The 23,400-nt window shown below is 43.5% G+C and overlaps 1 protein-coding gene across 4 annotated transcripts in view; it reads left to right on the top strand.

Annotated features, from left to right (window-relative positions):
* TRIM2 (tripartite motif containing 2) overlaps positions 1 to 23,400 on the top strand; it is a 114,334-nt gene that overhangs the window by 2,879 nt on the left and 88,055 nt on the right. For 2 of the 4 annotated variants that reach the window (XM_012783673.3, XM_012783669.2), the window contains exon 1: positions 16,753 to 17,234. The exons of the other annotated variants lie outside the window; for them this stretch is intronic. The gene's annotated coding sequence lies outside the window, so the exon portion shown is untranslated. Of the gene's footprint in view, positions 1 to 16,752; positions 17,235 to 23,400 lie in introns of those variants that run through there. 4 annotated transcript variants of the gene reach the window in all.

The following is a 23,400-nucleotide window of genomic DNA, read 5'->3' as shown; positions in this document are numbered from 1 at the left end:
TCTCCCGTATGCCTCAATTTCCTCTGCAAAATAGTGCGGATGACAATCTAAGTCACTGGACCATTGTGAGGCTTAAATGTGGTCATGAGTGAAAGTTCTTTATACAGTGCTCAGTGTACGGCAAATATTCAGTGAATACTCTCGTTATGACTCCATCAGCACCCAATGACAGTCCTGTGCTGATCAAGTTTGCCCAGTGTCTCTCTGGTTTCTGGAGAAAAGAAGTGGTAAGAGGGTGCAATGTGGTAGAAAAACCAGCAGGTGGGACAGCAGCAAGCTGGACTTCTGGTTTCCTCTGGGCTCTGGATGAGTGTGTCCCTCCAGGCCAGGGTTTTCTGGTCTGTCCATGAGGCTCGAGCTTCAAAGTCCATTCGAGCTCCTAATCTGTGACTCTAGATCTGATAGCAATCCCCTCCCAAGGACTCACGAGCATGAGTTAAACGTGATTTGAAATCACCCTTGAGCACCTGTTGATCACATGTGTCCATGTTGAAGGGTCATCCAAGAATAATTGGTGGGTCCGATGTGTGCTTTGAAAAATCCGCTTCTTATTTTTCAAAGGAGGTATACATTCAAGTTGGTTACTCTATATAAGAAGAAAGTGCCCATTTATTTAAAATTTACCTAAAATTTTCATAATAATTTTTATCAAAAATATAATATTCCATAGATGTGCGAAAACCAGAACACAGGTCAAACAGAGCTGAGCTTAAATCTCAGGTCTCCTGGTTTCTAGTGACTGCTAGTGACCTTGAGCAAGTCACTTAATCTCTCCAGTTCTCGTTTTCCTCACCTGAAAATGGGAACAGCAGTGTCTACCTTACTGGGCTATGTTGAGGATTGAAAGAGCATGTAGTCCACCCTCCATGGTGCTTGACACGGGGTATCCCTTCCCCCCCCCCCAGATGGAACACCCCATCCATTCTGATTGAAGTTTCTAGGTGATGCTCCAGAGGGTTCCAAGCAGAGAACATTGAAATGTTCCGAGTTACAGAAGCAGCAGCCTGCAAGGCAAGGTCTGGAGCTGGGATCCCATCTGGGGCAGGGGCGGGTGCTGAAAACCGTCTCCTCACACAGGATGGAATGTGTCCATTTAGAAGGTCCAGCCTCAATTCCTTCTTCTTGAAGATTGGCAAGAATGGAGTCGTTTCTTTGCCAGACCCATTTTGTGGAAAGTCTTGAGGCCCTCTCTGCCAAGGATCTAATGCAATGGGATAAAGAAAAGTGGGGGACAGGCCCCCGAGGTATGCAAGGAACAGAGGGCCTGGTGACCTTGGCGCTGCTGAGGCCTTCTCCCTAAGTAGAGCGATGGAACCTCAATTTGGTTTACATTCATGATCCTTTGCATTTCAAGAGTTTTGTCTACTTAAATTTTTAAACGAGGCATACCCACACCACTTCCCACACTTAATTAGCAAGCTATTTTGTGACTAAGGGATAGTAAAGGAACCCACCAAAAAAGATACAATGTGAATAATCAGAAAACTGGGCCGGGTGCCTTGGCTTACTCTTATAATCCCAGCACTCTGGAAGGCCAAGGCAGAAGGATCCTTTGAGGCCAGTAGCTCAAGACCAGCATGAGCAACATAACTCAATGCCTATCTTTACAAAATATTAAGAAATTACCAGGCATTATGGCACACACCTGTAGTCTTAGCTACTCCAGAGGCTGGCTGAGGCCAGGAGATTGCTTGAGCCCAGGAGTTCCAGCCTTGGTGACAGAGTGAGACCCTGTCTCTAAGAAGAAGGAGGAGGAGGAGTAGAAGAAGGAGGAGAAGGAAACTAAACTGGAATTGCACTCTGCAGGGAGCCCCTGGGAACTGTTTAGATATGCATCTTCTCACTTCAAGCTCACCAGCTGGGAATAGGATCCCTTATCACACCTCCAGGCCTGCTCAGCTTTTCAAGGGAGCATTTCCTGGTATGTAGGTCTTTAACTACCAGGTGTATTTGCCCACTCTTAACCTGTGGCTTTCTAGCACCATGCTTAACAAGTTGGAACGGAGGGAACAGGGCACTTCACATTTTGCAACTCTTGTGCAAATAGAACTTCAGTGAAATTCCTCAAACTATTGACTCTAGAAACCACAAGGAGCCAGGGGGCCGATTTCTGACTTCACAAACGTCAGACCTGCTTCTCCACACCAGTCTCTGGAACCAACTTGAAACATGATATCTATCCCTTAAGGAGTGTGTGGGAGGAAGACACTTCAATCCCCAGCTCCCTCAAAGCCTCGCTGTAAACCGGGTTGGGCAGTTTTCAGTGTGGGTTCTTGATGTGTTAGGAAGCTAAATATATCCAGACTGAGTCCCACCGGACACCTTCCAAGGATGGAGTTCTCAGGGGATGCATCTTCCCCCTCTGATTTCTCCCCGGCCCCCAGAAGGATAAAATACAGAGGTGAAACTGAACTTTGAAGCTGTAACCTGACCTCTGAACCATGTACCGTAAAATAGTTTCAAATGTGTAGAGTTTTCTGAGATATTCTCAGTTGCAACTTTGGGTGATTTCATTTTAAATACAGAGGCTTGGCCGGGCGCAGTGGCTCATGCCTGTAATCCTAGCACTCTGGGAGGCCAAGGCAGGAGGATTGCTCAAGGTCAGGAGTTCAAAAACAGCCTGAGCAAGAGTGAGACCCTGCCTCTACTAAAAATAGAAAGAAATTAATTGACCAACTAAAAATATATAGAAAACATTATGGTGGCACATGCCTGTAGTCCCAGCTACTTGGGAGGCTGAGGCAGGAGGATCGCTTGAGCCCAGGAGTTTGAGGTTGCTGTGAGCTAGGCTGATCCCATGGCACTCTAGCCCGGACAACAGAGTGAGACTCTGTCTCAAATAAATAAATAAATACAGAGGCTTCTAGCAAAATGCTGCTGAGGAGTCTGTCTACTACAAAAGTCCTGTGAAATCTGCAAGGCCATCTCCTTCCATGGGTCCCCAAGTGGGCAATAATTGCATTTCCAGGAATGCCTGGTAGAGCCAAATCCTTTTGATGTATCGCTGACACACAGGTTCATCCACTGGACCCAAAGACAAGAACTAGGGGTCTCAAAATGGGTGATTCTTAATCTGTGCTCTTCATTGGATGATTCTTTTTTTTTTTTTTTTAAAGAGCATTTTAAACAAGAAAACAGCAGCAATCAGGGATTTCTTAGAAATGTGGCCCCTTTAAATATACCACTGAGAGGATAGCTACCGTGTTTTCTGGATACTGCCTATGCTCTGGGCACACTGAGGGCATAAATATTAATTAATGCTGGTCCATTACAGAAAGAAAATGGAAAAACCCCTGTAAGGCAGCAGTGGCCTTAGAAGCCCCAGAAGCCATGTTAGAAGTGTGAGAAGGAAAGATAGTGACAAGACCTAAAGAAAAGCAGTTCTCTTCCCACACTCAACACAGGCAATAAACCCAGGGGCGCCACTGTCTGAGCTGTCACTGAGGAGGGAGGGGCAGGGGCTGGGGCTGGGGCTCAGCCTGGGTAGGCAGGGAACACAGGCCTCCCACAGGCCACGCCGGCCAGGGTTGCACAGCGACCGTCTGCACACACGCCTGGTGGTGTCTCAAGCTTCTGGGTGTGGCTTTTGAGGGCAGGGTCCTTGGGGAGGGGGAGCTGCTGTCAGTGAGGGGACCTGAGGTCAGGCAGGACAGGGCTAGGTGGAAGAGGGGCATGGTGACAGCTGATCCCTCTCCTTTCCAGGAATTGGGGTTCCTGGGTCAGAGAAACGTCTCAATACCCTCCCGATTTCCAAGGCTGGTTGTGAACCTGCTCTTTGAGAACAGAAACCACGTCCAGCCGTGTCCACACCCCCAGTAAGACCTGCAGGAGCGAGGGGAGGGTAACACGGGAGCAGCTCCCGGTTCTTTCTGTGGAAGTTGTTATTGCGCATCTTTCCCTCCAAAATGACGTAAATCTCCTTCCCCATTCCCATTCCCTTTCCTCTAGTCTTTGAAAAACGCAGAGTGAATAGGGGATGGAGGGGACAGGCAGGGAAAAGAAAAGAGGTGGCTGCTGCCTGGAGATTAGGAAAACCATTTCTGCTCCTTTCTCTCGCCAAGACTTGTCCCTTGCTGTGGTGGGTGTTGCTGTTTGGGGCCCTCCTCTCCCCCTCCCTTCCTTTATTCTTGTAATCAAGCAGTCTGTTCTGGTGTGCCCAGTGGAACAACTCCAGTTCCTTCACGGGGCGCACGTAGCATCTGGGTGCAGGCATCCCTCGTTTCTTCTATTAATTCGAAGGGGAACTTAGGTTGCCTCCTGCTACCAGGGCACTTTCTCAGCCGCGGGCTGGGCAGCTTTGTGCACGTGGTCTCTCCCCAGTGAGTCCGGCTACCAAACGTGAACTGTCAACCAAGAGACCAACACTGATTAAGTGATGGCTGAGAGCCAGGAACTGTTCTAAGGGCTTTATGTATAGGAGCCAGTTAGCTTGGTGACATAGGTATTATTCTTAGTCTCCATTTTCAGATGAAGAAACTGAGGCCCAGATGGGTAAGAAAGTTGTCCCAGGCCACACAGCTGGCCGGGGCAGGCTGGCATTCAGGCTCTAGAGCCCACATTTTTAATACTCCCAAGGGTGTGTTATATTCTTTTGTATAAATGTATTAATGTAAGAGTAGATGTCTTCATTCTCCTATTTCTGGTCATTTAACTTGTTTTAAAATTTTTTCCTATCATAAATAATGATGAATGTGATGAATGTTTTTGTGATAATCGTTAATAATAGTTAACATTTGTTGGATTGCTAATAGTATGATGGGCATTGTTTCAAGTTCCTTATGCATCTTTGTTGTTTTTTGGTTTTTTTTGAGACAGAGTCTCGCTTTGTTGCCCAGGCTAGAGTGAGTGCTGTGGCGTCAGCCTAGCTCACAGCAACCTTAAACTCCTGGGCTCAAGCAATCCTTCTGCCTCAGCCTCCCGAGTAGCGGGGACTACAGGCATGCGCCACCATGCCCGGCTAATTTTTTCTATATATATATATTAGTTGGCCAATTAATTTCTTTCTATTTATAGTAGAGATGGAGTCTCGCTCTTGCTCAGGCTGGTTTCGAACTCCTGACCTTGAGCAATCCTCCCGACTTGGCCTCCCAGAGTGCTAGGATTACAGGCCCTTATGCATCTTAACTAATTTAATTTTTGTAACAACCCTACTAGTATTACCATTTAATAGAAGAGGAAAGGAAGGCACAGAGAAGTTGGCTACATTTTTTGTTCCAGATTGCACAATTAGGAAGTAGCAGAGCTGGCACTCAGGCCCAGAGCTGGTGCTTCTGCCATGGTGTCTGGACACACGTCTGTGACCACACCTCTGACAGCGCCTCGGGAAAAAATTTTAAAGTGGAACTAGTAGAGCATAAGATATAAACACTTTTAAAGGTCTCCATACATATTTCGAAATTACTTTCCAGACTGGGCGTGGTGGCTCACACCTGTAATCCTAGCACTCTGGGAAGCGGAGACAGGAGGATTGCTTGAGCTCAGGAGTTCAATACCAGCCTGAGGAAGATCGAGACCCCGTCTCTACTAAAAACAGAAAAATTAGCTGGGCATGGTGGCACATGCCTGTAGTCCCAGCTACTTGGGAGGCTGAGGCAGCAGGATCGCTTGAGCCCAAGAGTTTGAGGTTGCTGTGAGCGAGGCTGATGCCACGACACTCTACTCAGGGCAATGGAGGGAGAGCCTGTCTCAAATAAAAACAAAAACAAAAACAAAACAAAGAAAATAAAATACTTGGCACATGTCTGGCTAAAGCGCCACTTTCTCTTGTTTGGGTCCTGAAACTGGTGAGATGGGCAACTGATTACTGAGACCCTGGCATAGCTCCTCCTCCCCTCCACCTACCCAGAATCCCTACAGTGGGAGCCCTTGAGGTTCAAGGACAGCGGCGAGTCTGGGGCAAGTTCCCTGGCATCACTATTTGGAGCTGAAAAATGCATTTCCCCATGGAAACATTGATATTGATATGATGCCATTTTGCCAGAGTCCAGGTACATTTTTGGCATTTGTGGGCTGATCTGGGCACTTACTACTATCAATAATATTGTTTCTATGAAAGAATATATGTAGCTCAAAATTACGTTGGGGAGGTGACGTCTAGGGTGTTGGGAATGTCCTGTTTCTTGATCTGTATGGTGTTTATCCTGTCTCGGTCCCTTTGTAATGATTCGTTGAGCTGTTTCCTTAGGACTTGTGCACTTTCCTGTTTGTAAGTTATTTTCATTACAAGTTTATTATTTTTTTTTAAATTCCTATATATTGAATATAGCCTTTTGGAAGTTAAAGGCAGACACTGACATCTATTATAAAGAATAAGAAAATGACTCAATTGCCATATTTTTCACATGTTGTGTAAAAGGAGATTTCAAAAGAAACACTTCCATGGGTTTCTTTGTTTGTTTTTCATCTATAATTCAAGAATTGAACAGGCATTAAGTCACAATAGTCCTAAGAAATACAATTATAAAAAGTCCTTTGCCTATTTGCATTGTTTTTTGTTGTTTTATTCAAGTAAGGTTTTGGTTTGAAACTTCAAAAGCTTGACGTGTATTAAAAATAGGCAGATTTATGATGAGCAAGATTTTTGGCAAGGAATTGAGAACAAGATCAAGACCCCAGAGAGAGTTGTTCTCTTTCTGTCTTGGCTATCTAATATGTTCTTTCTTAATATTTGGTTTTGAAGGAGTCCATGGTTCTGTGATGTGACCTGTAGCCTCTACTGAGTAGGTATCCCCAGAGACTCAGAACATCTTTCCATGGTTAATGGATTAGCCCAAGAAGATCAATATATCATAATTTCAATAAAACATTACAAGAAAGTATGCTCTTACTCTAATGGAAGCCAGAAGCAATTTCCTTGTCCATTTCCCAGTTGTTTTGAAATATTATTTTAGTCCTTATTTGCCTGTGCTGACTCTATATTCAATCTAAAATTAAATTGTTTGCTCCCATTTAGTTTCTTAGTTCCTGAACTCCAGTTGTAATTTTTATCAGTTTTCATTCCTCTCCTGCAGAGGACTTAAGGGACTGTAGAATAAGACAGCAGCTTGTGCCTTTTATGACAAGACAAAAGGAGGCAGGTTTCCCAAATCTTCCTTTAGTTTCTGCCCCGGAAAGTTCTCAAAATGCGTGTCCTACACCATTTGTGCTGCTATAATAAAATGCTGAGACTTGGTAATTTATAAATAATAGGAATTTATTTCTCGCAGTTCTGGAGGCTGGGAAGTTCAAGGTCCAGGCACCAGCAGGTTTGATGTCTCCTGTGGGCTCCTCTCTGCTTCCAAGATGGCACCTTGAATGCTGTGTCCTCACGTGGTGGAAAGGATGGTGGAAGGGACAACGGAAGGGCAAAGGGCTAGCCAGTTCTCTTGAGCCCTTTAGTATAGGCATTATTAATCCATAGGGATGCAGCCTCATGACCCAAACACCTCCTAAAAGCCCCACCTCTTAACACCATCACATTGGCAATTAAGTTTCAACATACGAATTTTTGAGGGGCACATTCAGACCTTAGCAAGGAGATTCTGTGAGTTCTTAGATTGAGTCACTGATGCTCTTTTGTTTAGATTGACTTTCTTCCATTTCTACCTAACATCTTACCATTAACCACATTCAACACAACTAAAATTAAGCTTTGTTTTCCCTTTCAAAGTAGCTCTTTTTTTTCCTTTTTTTGCTAGTGTTTCTATTAAATGACATTAATGTCATCTTTTTAGTTTGTAAAACAACTTTGGGTTTCTGCATACTGCATTATGGGAGTCCAGACATAAAGAAGACATAGACTCCTCAAGGAGTATACAAGATAATGAAGGAGGTGAATTGAATACACAGATAACCAGAGTACCTGGGAGGTTGGAAGTACTGCCGGTGAAATACAAGGTGGGCTGGTCACGGTGACTCACGCCTGTAATCCTAGCACTCTGGGTAGGCCAAGGGAGGAGGATCACTTGAGCTCAAGGGTTGAGACCAAGAGTGAGACCCTGTCTCTACTAAAAATAGAAAAAATCAGCCATGTGTGGTGGTGCACACCTCTAGTCCCAGCTACTTGGGAGGCTGAGGCAGGAGGATTGCTTGAGCCCAGGAGTGTGAGGCTGTGAGCTAGGCTGACACCACAGCACTCTAGCCCAGGCAACAGAGCTAGGCTCTGTCTAAAAAATAAATAAATAAACAAATACAAGGTGTATGGGACTATGGGACTCGGAGGAAGAGATGGTTCTCATCCAAGGGCTTCCAGTTGAGCTTCATAATCAGAGATGGGCAGGGTTTGGACTGAGGAAGATAGGAACAGACACAACAAAGGCAAGAAAGTGCAGGTTAGTTGAAACTGAGGGAGTCAGTTGGAGAATACTGTGTAGTTTAATCCTCTGACATAGGAAGAGGTTAGGTTTTTAAAACCAGCACTTAAAAAGAGAGTCACAGTGTCTGGTCAAAGGTAGTGAGTTATCTCGATTGATTGTTCACAATCAGTTACAGATCGAAATCCTTGCTATACTCTTTCCCCCCTTCTCACTACTGCACTTGACTAGTCTTACAAAAAGAGAGAGGGAGAGAGAGAGTCGCAGTGACTCAATGACCCTTGACAATCTGGACATACTGTGTTTCAATAGTTCTCATACCACCAAGCTTTTCCTCCAGTGTCAGAATAGATCATCTTTGAGCACCAGATGAAGCAGCCAGCTGTGCTTAGAGGACATTTTGTGGGAGAGGGTGGGAGAGAATAAGAATAAGAATGCATTTTTACACTTTGGGATGCCAGGGTGGGAGCATTGCTTGAGGTCAAGAGTTCAAGACCAGCCTCAGCAAGAGCAAGACCCTGTCTCTACAAAAAACGGAAACATTAGCTGGGCATGGTGGCACGTGCCTTTAATCCCAGCTACTCAGGAGACTGAGGCAGGATGATTTCTTGAGCCCAGGAGTTTGAGGTTGTTGTGAGCTATGATGCTGCCACTGTACTGTAGCTGGGTGACAGAGTGAGACCCTGTTTCAAAAAAAAAACACACAAAAGAATGCATTTTTAAAACAATTTTAAAACATAAGCTCACACTTACCATGGCAGGATGTTCACACAATGATAGCCATGGAAGAATCAAGATTGAGAGAATTATAGATTCTCTGCAAGTTCCCCAAAGAAAAATGTACAAAGAACACAAACAGGCAACTTAAAGGAAATACTAATGGTTAATGATCATATATAAAATGTTCCACATCATTAATGATCCTATAGATTTAAGTTTAGAAATGTTATTATTTTCTGCCTATCAAATGAGCAAATATTTTAAAATAATACTGCTGGTGAATGTGTATATCTCGATCTCATATATCGCTGATGGGAATGTAAATTGGTACAATCTTTTAGGAAGCAATTTGGCAAAGTTTTACTCTCTCAAAAGCCCTAGAAATGTTAATACACCTTGACTTGTTAATTCCATTTAACAGGAATCTATTCTTAGAATTATAGAAATGTGGACAAATATTTGTGTTTAGCAATTTCATTTAAGTTTTATTTGTAATAATTTGAAATTTGGAAACAATCTAAATGTGAACACTGTGGAAATTGGTTGCATAAATGATATATCAATGAATGGAATATTCTTCAACTATTTACAAATGTGTTTTCAGGCCAGGCGCGGTGGCTCATGGCTGTAATCCTATCACTCTGGGAGGCGGGCGGATCGCTCAAGGTCAGGGGTTGGAAACCAGCTGAGCAAGAGCGAGACCCCATCTCTACTAAAAATAGAAAGAAATTAATTGGCCAACTACAAATATAGAAAAATTAGCTGGGCATGGTGGCACGTACCTGTAGTCCCAGCTACTTGGGAGACTGAGGGAGGAGGATTGCTTGAGCCCAGGAGTTTGAGGTTGCTATGAGCTAGGCTGACACCACGGCAGCCAAGGCAACAGAGTAAGACTCTGTTTCCAAAAAAAAAAAAAAAAAACGTGTTTTCAAATACTTTTACTGATATAAAATGTTTATTATGGTGTTTTTAAAAGCAGGTTTCAAAATTATGTATATAGTAAAAATATGCACAAAAAATAAAGATTATAAATGGTAATGTCATTTATTCCAATTGCAAATTGTATGTCTGGCAGTGTATTTATAAGGAGTGGATCTATAATTTCTATTTTATTCTTTATACTTTTCTGAGTTTTCTAAATTTTCTAGAGTATTTAATTGCTTTTCTTTTAATACATACATTTTAATAAATTCTTTCCATCTTTTAGGGCCCAGTTTAAGTCAACCCTTTCCATAAAGTCTTTCCTGGAGTTTAGAAGTGATCTCTCACTTTTCCATAACTCTTTCAAATGGATCTGATCATATTATATATGTCCTGGAATTGTAGCCACTCATACATACAACTTTCTTCCCAACTGTTTCGGGAGCTACTGGAGAGCTAGGATTGTGGTGCAGAGGTCCTAAATTTCCAGGCAAAAGCCTAGTTCTTCTTCACTACCTTACCCATGAAGCCATTCCTACTACTCAAAAAAAAAAAGGGGGCGAGGGGTTTTTTTGCTTTTTTCTTTCTTTGAATTCTCAAAACATATTTTATGCCTCTTTTATAGAGAGTAAGGCACCCTCCTTTGCTTTGGATCATAGGTGACTCTACTTATCTTGATCTCCCCATCCTGCTTTGGAATATAGTTAATCGTGTTTGTTTGTGTTAACCCCAACCCCATTAGTCATCCAACTCTTTATTATATGAAACAAATGTTGGTTCTCTTTGTGACCAGGATGGTATCTTGCATAAAATGTATGCTTAGTAAACAGTGGTTGCATTTATGATGAAATGAACACAGGCTCTTTCTAGCTATTTCAAACAGGTATCTTTCAGTTAGTCCAGAATCCAAAGTTACAGATTGCTAGACACATACAGGAGGAAGTAAGTGGGCTTAAAAGCAGCCTACAAAGAATAAGCAGACCCAAGTCCTTGCACAGTGACAGTCATGACGCCTGATCCACCAGAAAAGTCTCCCAGGAAATGAATTCACCTTGGACTTATCATACCCCAAATAATACTATTTAGCTCCTCTATGGATCCTGAGAACTTTATCTGTGAGGCCCTACCTACTTTCACCATTTCACAAATTCCTAAAATGTAATCCCCAAAAGAATTCCACCCTTTTGGTCATAAATTGAACACCATAGATTTGCCCTGACACCCAGTTTCAGGCCTTCATCCTCCAAATGTGGCCATTGAGAGAAAAGTTAAAAATCAAGAACTGCATAAATATTATTTTAGAATAAAAAATAAAATTAAATGAGAACATAAAATTCAATTCCATTTCATATACATCTACTATGCTCCAAGTTTTTGCAAAGCCTTATCTTGGGCACAAAGGATGATCCAAAGATTAAATAGGACATTGATCTCATCCATAGGATCCTGTGCCTATGGCAATAGCAGAAAGGGGGGAGTGGAGCGAGAGGAGTCTAGAGAAGAGAAGGGCATCACATGGGGACTCCAGGGTTCTGGGCCAGAACAGGATAGAAGTGGGAAATAAATGGAAAGACCATTGGTAGCTATTGTTGGGGCTCAGAAAACAGTACCCCAAAACCAAGGCCTCAGAAGCATTTTCCCTAGGTTAGCCATAAAAATTAGAATCCCTCTTTCCCAAGGTGGCTCATAGAATGCAGAACCTCTTTCCCCAAAGACGAGCCATAAAACCTAAAAATATTCTGTGCAAACACTGGCCACAAAGAAATCATCTGGCAGGCAAGAATTCTACCACTGAACCACCAATGCTTGTAAAGAAATCATCTGATCTACCTTCTCATTAAGACCCCCATTCCAGAGAGGGTCCTGCCCCACACCCAGAAGGAAGGAATGCACACTCAGAGAGGCCGAGAAGAATCTGGACAGACAGGCCTCGCTGGGCTTCCCCACTCAGTCTATTAACATTCGATCATACCTTTTTTGTCTAGTCATATTTCCACATGGCTGTTCGTACTTTGTTGAACTTAAGCATAAAAGTAGACAACTTCCTCTGCATTTTTGCATCTTCATTCTGAAGGCTCCTATGTATGCACATTAAATAAATTTGTATGCTTTTTCTCCTGTTAACCAATATGCCTCGTGTCAGTGATTTTCATCAAATTTTCAGGGGACCAAGGGCCTTGGCGCCCATAATGCTCATAATTGTGTTAGTGGTGGCTATTCATGCTATGGGTGGGATTCAGGTAGAATGGGAAAAGCTTTAGGAAAAAATTAAATTAAATTAAAGTTCTAGGCAATATGGGTTAGAAGATATGAGACAGGTTGTTATAGAAAAAAAAATATAAAAGGATGGTATTTAACAGAACCCAGTGCATCTGTCAGTGTTCTTAGTTATTGACAACAGAAATTACTCAAGTTAGTTTGAGCATAAAAGGAATTTATTAAAGACTATCAAGACACCATCAAGAAAGTGAAAGGACAACCCACATAATGAGAGAAAAATATTTTCAAATGAAATACTTGATAAGGGACTTGTACCAGATGATGAGAATTTAATAATAAAAGACAAATTTAAAAAGACACTGTAAAAGTGAGCAAAGAATGTTGGTTGCACAACTGTGTTCATGTACTTAACACCTTTGAACTGTACACTTAAAAATGGACAAAAGGTTAAATTTTGTGTTTTGTATACTTAACCACAATTTTTAAAATGGGCAAAGGATTTCAATAGATATTTCAACAAAGAAGATACACAAATGGTCAATAAACACATGAAAAGCTATTTAACATTATTTGTCATTAGGAAAATGGGAAAAGTAAAACCACAATGAAATACCACTTCACACCCACCAAGGAATTGGAACCTCATATATTGCTTCTGATAGTGTAAAATGATGTAACTGCTTTGGAAAACAGTCTGGCAGTTCCTCAAAATGTTAAACAGAGAATTATTGGATGATCCAGTAATTCCACTCCTAGGGATTTCCCCAAGATAAATGAAAATATATGCCCACTCAGAAGTTGCATGCAAATGTTCATAGCAGCATTATTCCTACTAGCCAAAACTTGAAAACAATCTAAAAGTTCATTAATGACAAAACTTCATCAATATTTCACAAAATGTGAAATATTCATACAATGTAATATTATTTGGCAACAAAAAGTAATGAAGCACTGATACATGCTTCGATACATGATACATGGATAAACTTTGAAAAAAATTTTGCCAAGTGAAAGAATCCAGACACAAAAAGCCACACTTATTATATGATTTCATTTATATGAAATGTCCAGAATAGGCAAATCCATAGAGACAGAAAGTAGATTCTTGGTTGTCAGGGGCTGGGGGGAGGGGAGAATGGGGAATGACTAGTGTGTACCAGGCTTCGTTTTGGAGGATGAAAATGTTCTGGAATTAGATAGGGGTGGTGTTTATAACAGCCTTGTGAATATACTAAAATCCACTGTACACTTTAAGTGGATGAATTTTATAGTATGTGAACTATATCTTAATAAAACTGTTATAAAAATAAATATTAAGTAGCTCAGAAAGTCTCCAAGATACACAGAGAGTCAGGCTTGTAGACTACACAGCTGAGAGCAACATTTAAATTATACCTCCAGATGGTTCCAGAATGCGCTCTGCTCCCCTGGGCAATACATCACGTACTTTGCATGTAGGATGTTAGCGTGGTGTCCTCTAGAACCCTGTGTCTCATGGCTCTCTACCAAGCTCTATCACCTCACAGAACATGGCTTCCCTAGAGTCGGTTTTCTTACTTTGTTTATCATCCAAACTGAGATCTAGGGCCTATTCCATCCATTTGCTAGAGCTTAGGTAATACTTCCAAGCCTTAATTGCAAGCGAGGCTGAGAAACTGCAGGTTCTGGTATGGAAGGCTGAACTCAAATGTGACAAATGCCCACTATACCTACCATTCCCTCAATAAGTTGCCTGGATAATGGTTTTAAAGTCATAGAATGTTGGAGCTAAAAAGGCCCTTTTAGGTCCGTCTACTAGTCTGCCCATTTGACCCAATGACTGTCAGATTGCCAAAGGCTGTGCGCAACTCCTAGTTTCATTTTACCTGACCTTTTAAAGCATTTGGCAATGTTAATCACTCCTTTCCTTTTTTTTTTCAATTAAAAACAATGGATCTTTTTTTATACTTGATCCAAATAGAATCCTTATAATACTATGTATGAAAATGGTATCAGTGAACACTATTTATTTATTTATGGACCATCTTGCTCTGTCACCCAGCCTAGAGTGCAATGGTGCAATCATAGCTCACTAGAGCTTCTAATTCCTGGGCATAGGTGAGCCTCCTGCCTCAGCCTCCCCAGTAGCTGGGACTACAGGTGTGTGCCACTATGCCCAGCTAATTTTTAAATTTTTTTGTAGAGACAGGGTCTCGCTATGTTACCCAGGCTGGTGTTGAACTCCTGGCCTCCAGCCATCCTCCCATCTGGGCCTCCCAAAGTGCTAGGATTATAGTCACAAGCCACTGAGCTGGGCCAATCACTCTTTTGTTTATATATTTCTCTTCCCTGTTTATGGGTCATTCCTCTTGTACTTTTCTAATCATTTTTCTCTCAGTTTCCATCCAGAACTGCTCTCTTTGCCAACTTAAAGTTGATGTTTTTCCTCACCTCCATCCTCACTTCTGCTCTTACAACTCAGTTCGCATTGTGTGAATGTGATGGGTTGAATTGTGTCTCTCCTCCCCCCAGATTCATATGTTGAAGTCCCAACTCCCAGGACCTCAGACTGAAATAGGGTAATTTCCAAATCTGAGGTAGAAAGAGGGGCAGGTGTAATTAGTTAGGAAGAGTCACACTGGAGTAGGGTGGGCCCTAATGCAATAGGACTAGTGGAAAGGTGAAATTTGGACACAGACACAGGGAGAATACCACGGGAAGATTAGAGCTAGCTGCTGCAAGCCAAGGAAATACTAGAAGTTGGGAGAGTGACCTGGAACAGACCCTTCTCTGTGGCCTTCAGAGGGAGCCTGGCTCTCCCATCGCTCTGATCTCCTAACCATCGCTCTGGACTCTTAACCTCCAGGACTGTGAGGCAAGACATTTCTGTTTAAGCCACTCAGTTTGAGGTAATTTGTACACCTGTAGGCTTCGCCTTAAGGCCCAAAATACCTTAGGGACCCATGTGGCTGTCTTGTCTGCTGGGACATTTGCATTTGTATATCCCATAGAAACCATAAACTGTCTACCTAATAGGAAGAAGCTGAAGCAAAATTAATATAAGTAGAGAGTTTATTTGGACCAAGCTCCACCTGGGAGCATAGAGTCAAGTTGCCCTGAATGTATACTTTGATTAGCATCAGTTACAAATAGGTTTTTAAAGGAAAAGAAGGCTCAGTTTCTAAGTTGTTTACCAAGAATTTACATTAAAATGACATAAACTATTGGTTGGCTATATCTTGTTCTTTGTGTCACAAATTCCAGGAAAATGAAGATAATGAGTGTGGCAGCTAGTCAGGAACTAAATGACTTTAAATAATTCCCCCAGGCATGGAGGGTGTGACTGAAGTCCCTTCTCTGTCTCTCTGGGCAAAATAAATTTTGCATACCTCACATAGCTCAGGCTGCTGTGAGCTAGTTTTCTCTTCTCAAATCTCAACTTGGCTGAATTCAATGCATCGTTTCTCTGGGTAGCACTTGCTTCTCTCCTTTGGTTTTTCTCTCTGTGAATGGCCCTCTCATCACCTACCATGTTGCCCAAGTCAGAAACCTGGGAGATAGCCTACAACTCTGCTCCCCTCCCTGGTTTCAGGCATCAAATCCTAAAGGTTTTCCATCTCTCTTACCTTTGGAATCTTTCCTTCCACCCCTGCCTCACCTCCACTCCTCTCCTATGCCTTCCACAATAATCTTTCTGACATGCAAGTCTAATCAACCCACGTGCTCACTTAAAATCCTTCAAAGGGTCCGATAGCTTCCAGACAAAGGTGAAATCCCCCTGTTTCGCAGGCAGGCCCTTCATCATCTGGCTCTTTGCCACCCTGGATAACAAATAACCACATCTCTCACCTTCGCTCCTGCTTCCCGCAGCCCAGCACAAGACCCGCTCTTCCCCCTGCCGCTGTCATTACACGATGCCTGCTCAGTCTTCGAAACTCAAATGCAGTCTCCTCTGGAAGGCCTTTCCTGATGTCTGGCATGACTTAAATCCTGCCTCTATGTTCCTATAACGTCTGGGCATACATTTCCATCACAGTGACTGTACCGTGTTCTGAAACTGTAGGTCCCCCCCACACACACACACCCCGCAGACTGTAAAGCCCTTGAGAGTAGAGACGGGGTGCTTTCTCCAACTTTCTATACTCAGCATAGCGCCTAGCACATAGTGAGCACTCATAAGGTGGAAGGAAGAGAGGAAGGGAGAAAAGGATCCTGAGACTCCCTACCCCAGCTTATTTTACAGAGTAAAAAATAAGACCTAGAGAGACAGTAATGTCACTTTCAGCGCTGGTTGTATCATAGTTGACTCATTTGTCAGAATTTACTTAAAGGGAACGCAGAGATCCCCTGCCCCCTTCGTATTCAGAAGCTGAGCTTGCTTTCACTAAAGGAACCGTCCCGTAATGGAGGCTGGCCCTTTGCAGCTCTCCCAGCCTCGTCCAGCTGAAGTCACTTCCCCGAAGGGACAGTGTGTGTGTCTGTGTTTACAGGACTGAGGAGGAGGAGGGCGCGTTTTCGGGAGTGGACCTGAACCCGAGCCAACCCCGCTTTCTCTGCCCCCCCCTCCCCGGTGCTGCGATTGGCCCATCCCGGGGGGTGGCTGCAAGAGCCGGTAGTCACCGCGCCCGGGGATCTTTCTGGCAGCGGGCGCCGTGTGCGCGGGGATTAGCCGCCGCGGGCCAGCGTGCCGAGCGCCGGGCGACACTTAATCCAGGCTTTGCCTCCGCCTCTCGGCTCCTGGGAAACGCATGTGTCCCCGCTCCGGGGCAGAGCAGGGAATGGAAATGAGCAAGCGGGGAGCCTTCGGGGACCTCGCACAGCCGGCGGAGGCCCCTCGGAGCCCAGCCAGGAGGCAGACGGTGCCCCTGGCGTCTGCGCCGACTCCTTGAGCCGAGCGCCCGGCGGGCGTCCGCGCGCACGGCAGAGCCGCCTGCTGGCCGCACCTGGCGGCCCGGGCGCGGCTGCGGGGCGGAAGCAGGAGGCGGAGGGGCACGGCGCGGAGGCCCGGGTCGCCCGCCCGCCCGCCGCCCGATGTCGTGAGCCCGCGGCCGCGGCCCTGGCTGGGGGGCGGCGAGGCCGGGCGACGCCGGGCGCCGAGTCGCAGTAAGTAAGCCCCGGGGCTGCGGCGCGGGGGCTGCGCACCTGGAACCCCCCTCTCCGGCCAGGTCGGGCGGGCCGAGGTGTGCGGGAGGCCTGTCCGGAACCCGCTTCCGGCGCCCGCGGGGCGCGGTGGCAGCCGGCCCGGTGCGCGCGGGCGGAGCTGGCGGCGGGGCTGGGCCGGGACCTTGCGTCGCCCGCGGCCCGGCCGGCGGGGTCCCCGGCGACCCGCGGGCACGCGGCAAGCTTGCGCAGTCCGCTCCTGCAGTCCCTTGCACTGAGGACAGAAAGATAACTCTGCGATCTCAAAGCAGTAGCTGTAATAATTTGGACAAGATGGGCTTCCTCCTCTTTTTCTTTTTAGCTTTTCTTTTCTTTTTAAATTTGGTCCTTTTCCTAAAACCCGCTACTTCTTGTTAGCCTTCTTCCCTCTTGTCCTCTACCCAAGTACATACTGCGGTTCTGGCTTATTAGAGGAGAGAGATGTTGATGTTTGAGGGTTTGCAGGGCTCTTTTTTGATTGATGTATTTATTCTGGAAACGCTTGCCCGGTGTTGAAAACTGCGTGCTGGTGACTAACTAGATAAAAGGCTGGGGGTGGGTGGAAGGTTTGTCTCACTAAAGGCCTGTTAGATCCAAACCATTCTACGCCCTCCAAATTCGTCCCCACCTGTAATCCAACCCCATAGAGCAATTGATTTCTTCTTCTATGCGCCTTCAGCCTCCCCCCAACTCCCACGCTCCCCTCCCCTCCCCCCCAACCCAGGAAGCCAGCAGCTTTAATTTCTGGCGCAGAGGCAGCTTTAGATTCAAACACTTTTTAAATAGTTAATTTTAGAGCACTTAGGATTCCAGACATCCAAAGATTAGGTTAGCCTTTAAGGTATAATGCAGGTTGTTCTTTAAGCGGTGTGCACATCTCTGCCTTTTTTAATTGAGCAAATTTTAGCCTATTTTCTTTTAAAAATGGAGATTAAATTTTATGTCAACATTTTTGGCATATAGTTACAGGTTTGCTGCATGCCAATTTGTGTTCAGGGTTCCTTTACCGGGTGGTGGGAGGAGATGTTGTGCACGGTCTGCTGGTTCCCAGGGCTACCTGACCTTGCCACTCAGATTTCCACTTCATTTCATCCTTGGCAGAGCTTGTACCTGCCTTTCAGCTCAAGGAAACAAAAGAGCAAGGGGTGATTCAGACTGCCAACCTTAACCAAAGACATAAAGTATTTGGTTAAATTCTTTATGATGCACATTACATTTCCTTTCCGTTCAACCTTAGGTTCATAAAACAATTAAGGATCAATTAAAAAGAAAAACACTCCACCTCCTTCCTGCCTTAGGGTAAATTTAGATTTGGTTGATGTGGGCAGGACTGTCTACACTGCCCAGGTGAGATAATCTGGTCATGTTCTGGCTGGATACTGAATGGCTAACACCAGATCTCACTTACCCTCATATTAACACATTCTTTTTCTAGGAGCCTCCCTTTTCTTTCTACCCTTTTTGATATGATCCCATTTGGGTACCTACTATGGCTGTATTTTGGTTGGTGGAATCTAGGATACCATCACTGCCAAGGCTTATTTAGGTAATTATCCTTTATCAGTATTCTCTGGGAACATTTTTCCAATTCCTGCCTTTATTTTCCCGGAAAGTTCTATGCCTATTAAATCCTCCATTGGAAATTCCATTGTATCTGTCAAAAATAAATGTGGCATCTACATCTTGAATTATTTTTGTTGCATCATCATTTTAATGCTGACTTGCATGGCTTTCTGTTTGGTCAGCTTGTTATCTCTGCTTCATATTGAAGTACAAGTGGTAGGGAATTCTTATAAAATACTAAATATAAATGGGTTAGAGAGTCTCTCTGAGAAACAGCATTGTGTGCTTTGACCCTTTCTTTGGTTTCCCTTGAACTGAATTCTATTCTTTGAATTTCTGTCTATTGACTGCACTCAAAGAGGCTACATGGTTACTTTATGGGTTAGGAGTGATCTGTTTATTTAGCCTTTTAGCAGCAATAACTCACCACCTCTCCAAATACTGCTTGGTAAGAAGTTGGCTTATTCAATGGGGATAACCCAACTAGGTAATATAGTAATGCCCAAGGAAAATTTGAAAATGATATCCTGAAATCCTGGGAAGGTAGCATTATTAGAACTTTCTCCTTCTCTCACCACTCCACTAAAAATGACACTGCTTGGTTTACACCAAATCCATCTTGGATTATAAATTCCTGAAAGACAACTTTAGCTTGACTTGTACAAATGCTTAAAGTTTATGCTGACAGGTACTGATGAGATGCTTTTAATGCTGCTGCTAATGATCAAGACAGGAACAATGACGATTTTCCTTTTGGGTTTCCTGAGAAAATATCTTCCAGGATGTCTGTTTGACAGGCCTTTCTAAGAATGGTATCTTTAAAAGCTTGAGGCAAAGGCTGAGGTATTCTGTCACCAGCATTATTTCTTATACTGTTATGTGTTAGACCTTAATACTGACCTGGTTGTTGGCAGGTCTGAAGAAGTCCCTGCAAGTCATCTGTGAGATTATTATTTTCTCTGGAAGAAAATAAGCCTCTTGATATGGATAGTATTCAGTCTAAGTTCAAAGAATTGGCAGGTACAACCATTGAGATAAAAAGTAGAGAGCAAATTAAGGGGATTAAATCTCATGACACTGAGCCACTGTTTACTAAGCCATTTAGCTTTTATGTTATTTTTGAGAGTTTTGTGGATATTCAGTCTCAGAAACTGAGCCTTTTTTGGTATTTTGTCTTACTAATACTGGTTTCTTACTATGTAAAACTGTTATTTTTGCATATCCTGCCTTTGAATCTCATCTTAATCCTTGAACAGAAATATCCTTTACCTAGGATTTTTTTTTTTTTTTTTTTTTTTTTGTGACAGAGTCACACTCTGTTGCCTGGGCTACAGTGCCATGGCATCAGCCTAGCTCACAGCAACCTCAAACTCCTGGGTTCAAGCAATCCTCCTGCCTCAGCCTCATGAGTAGCTGGGACTACAGGCATGCGCTACCATGCCTGGCTAATTTTTTCTATATATTTTTAGTTGGCCAATTAATTCTTTGTGTTTTTAGTAGAGACGGGGTCTTGCTCTTGCTCAGGCTGGTTTTGAACACCTGACCTTGTGCGATTGCTCGCCTCGGCCTCCCAGAGTGCTAGGATTACAGGGGTGAGCCACCGCGTCCAGCCTACCTAGGATTTTTAATATTCTCCTTTTTCATAACTTATTGTATGTCTAGATATTTGTTTATGGAGAAGGGCTGGCCAGCAAGATTAGAACGTGTTCTGGAGTCTAACAAAACCACCGTATTTGTCAGCATCTTTATTGACTTATGACAGTTTAGAAGTGCTCACATAGAAGCTGTGGATACAGGTTTTGCTTCCACCTTAACTGCAGTAAAATGAATCAACCTAAGACAGGCCGACTTCTGGAACCAGAAACCATAGCAATCTGTAGAAATATGCTGGAAGCAACTGGAGTTCTGGGAGGTGATTAGCCTTTTAAATCACCATCTCCTCAGCATAAATGTTTTTCAAGTTGCAGAATGTCTGCTGTTTGAGGGATGCCTTTTTTAGATTAAATGTAGTCATCGATTTAACCTAAAATACCAAGAGAGGCATGAAGTGTTGCTGACCTGCTTATCTCCCATTAGGTTCAGGACTAGCATTTTAGGACTTTTATTGTTGACCTTCAGGGGTGATGACTTTGAGGACCAGGAAGCAAACAAAATGGAAAGTCTCTCAGATTATGAGTCCTGAAAAGAGGGATCTAATATAAGGTCAAAAGTGTGAATAATTAGAACAAGTTTTGTTTTAGATTATTCTGCCCAATCAAGTGGAAGGAAAGAAAGATGTTTTTCAAGCCCACATCCCAGTCTGCCAGCCAACAAGGATTTATTGAGTAAATATTTTGTATCGAGCCCTTTGCTTTATGATCTGGAAAGTACAATACGGTAAAAGGCAGTCATAAGCCCTGAAGCAATTTTCAAGCCTTGGTGGTGCCTTTAGATATTAGTGAGCATCTTTCTCCCATCTGTTTACCTATTTCCTCAAACCAAGACCTGGGTAGGACCCTCTTCTGTGGTTCACCTACACTCACTTTCTGAGAGAATCAAGGTGGCCCCGTGAGCTGAGATTTGCTTCCTTTGGCAGTGAAATGTGTGTTCTTGGCTCTCAATATGACCTGGGTGAAGTGGCATTTGTTACTTACCCCAAGACTCCTATTTGGTGCAGGGCTCTATTCCTATAACGTTCCTTCCCCAGCTCCCAGGCGGTTCAGTGGCCCTGGGCAGCACCAGAATAACCCATAATAGGAACATTGCTGGAGGGTAAATGGTAGATATCCTGAGCTTTGCCTTAATTAAGAGGATGAGATCAGGTCGCCTCTTTAATCATGAAAATAGCCTCTCAGACTAAATCAACACAGAACTGTCTGTTTTGCTGACTACATGCAATTTATTTAAATTAGTGTTGCACATCCAACAATGGTGTCAAAGGTATATTATAAAACCACCAAATAGAGTGAGTTTTCTGGGCCTTTGGTTAAAGATAAAAAAGGCATTAGCCTCATTGAATGGGATTTGCATCTTGTTAGCGTGTGAGCCATACACTTGACTACTGGACACAATAGAGGGTGCACGTCTGTCTTTTTAGCTGGGTAGTCTGCCTTAGTTATGATTCTGATGGGAATTAAAATCTTGAATTAGAAGCGTAGGTTGGGGGAGGGAAAGGGCAGGAACTTGCAGGATACTCAAAAGATGGGAAGCTTGGGATCAGGTCTGATCCCTCCTCCTTTTTTTTTAAATAATTCAAGATTACAATACAATTTGACTTAGCAACAGCAAAGGCTACCTCAGTGTGTAGTAATCTCAGTATTGGGTGAATTATCTCCTTGCATATTTGGGGCAGCTGGCTCCCCGTTATTGTTCAGTGTTATGTCCAGGGCTTCCTCCAATTGCTCCATACATTGGATTATGCTTATGGAAAGCAAAATACTTACCATGTTAGTCAAAGAAAGAGATGATAAAAGTGTACCTCTTATGCAATATAAACATATATTTTTGGATACTCATTTATTTAGTATGGCTGATGAGAAGTCACCCACAGAGAAGTGGATAAAAGGGTTCCCAAAAGGGCCGAAAGCCACGCCATCAGCTCCTCTCGATCCTTAAACCTTGATACCCATGTCAACCATAGATGCTCCATCTGACACCCCCTCCTTTCTGTCCTAAGTTTGAATCATCCCTATCACCCCATTTTCTTCATGACTCAAATTTTAGCCATACATTTAGTACTCCTTCCGATCTCTAGAACATAGGTCCTCAGCCACTTGACCTCACGTGTCAATGGCTGAGATGAGTTTTTCTCTGGGGAGAAAAACTAAGTGTGGCTGGCTAAAACATTACACTCAATCCATACAGTTTCATGAAGTGTATTCTGCATGTTAACATCTTGATTGCTGCAGAAAACAAATAACCTGGTATCTTTCACTTCTGAATCTTAGCCAGTCACGAAGCCAGTGATCAAAACTAAATTTAACGGTTACAGAATGTGGTCTCCAGCTTCCTGCCATCATTAAACAGAATTCTTTTTCATAAAGCTGTTTCCATCTTATGAAAACAATGCTTTGTCCAAGAACTGTTCAACAGATGAGCCTTAAATGATAAATGCTCTCTTTTGCCCCAGGTTACAGGGCAGTCACACAGTCATGTACACTTAAATGACCAGGTGCCATTCGTTGAGAGGAAGGGTGAGCAGAGGCTGACTGCAATCTTTTTGCTGTTTTTCCCTATTTCTGTCATCAAGTAGCAATTACCCTTTGAGTATCCTTTATTCTTCTGCACACCCACCACAAGCATCTCAATCTAGAAACCTAAGGTACAAAGTAATTGATACCTGAAGGCTACAACCCACTCAGAGATGCCAAACCACCCACCAAACAACATGAAAATATCTAGGAGCCTGGAAAGAGAAAAGGTGGGAAGGAGGGTATATAGGGACCTTGTGCAAAAATGCTGCTTTTCTTGTGACATTTACTCTAACATTGCTGCTTTAGCCATAGACCCCAACCGAGGTATGTTTTATTCATCTTTAGCACAATTTCATTAAAAAAAAAAAAAAAATAGGCCGGGCGCGGTGGCTCAC

The sequence above is a fragment of the Microcebus murinus genome, chromosome 15 (assembly GCF_040939455.1).
Source record: "Microcebus murinus isolate Inina chromosome 15, M.murinus_Inina_mat1.0, whole genome shotgun sequence".
Classification (NCBI taxonomy): domain Eukaryota; kingdom Metazoa; phylum Chordata; class Mammalia; order Primates; family Cheirogaleidae; genus Microcebus; species Microcebus murinus.
This window is presented reverse-complemented; position numbering and strand designations above follow the sequence as displayed.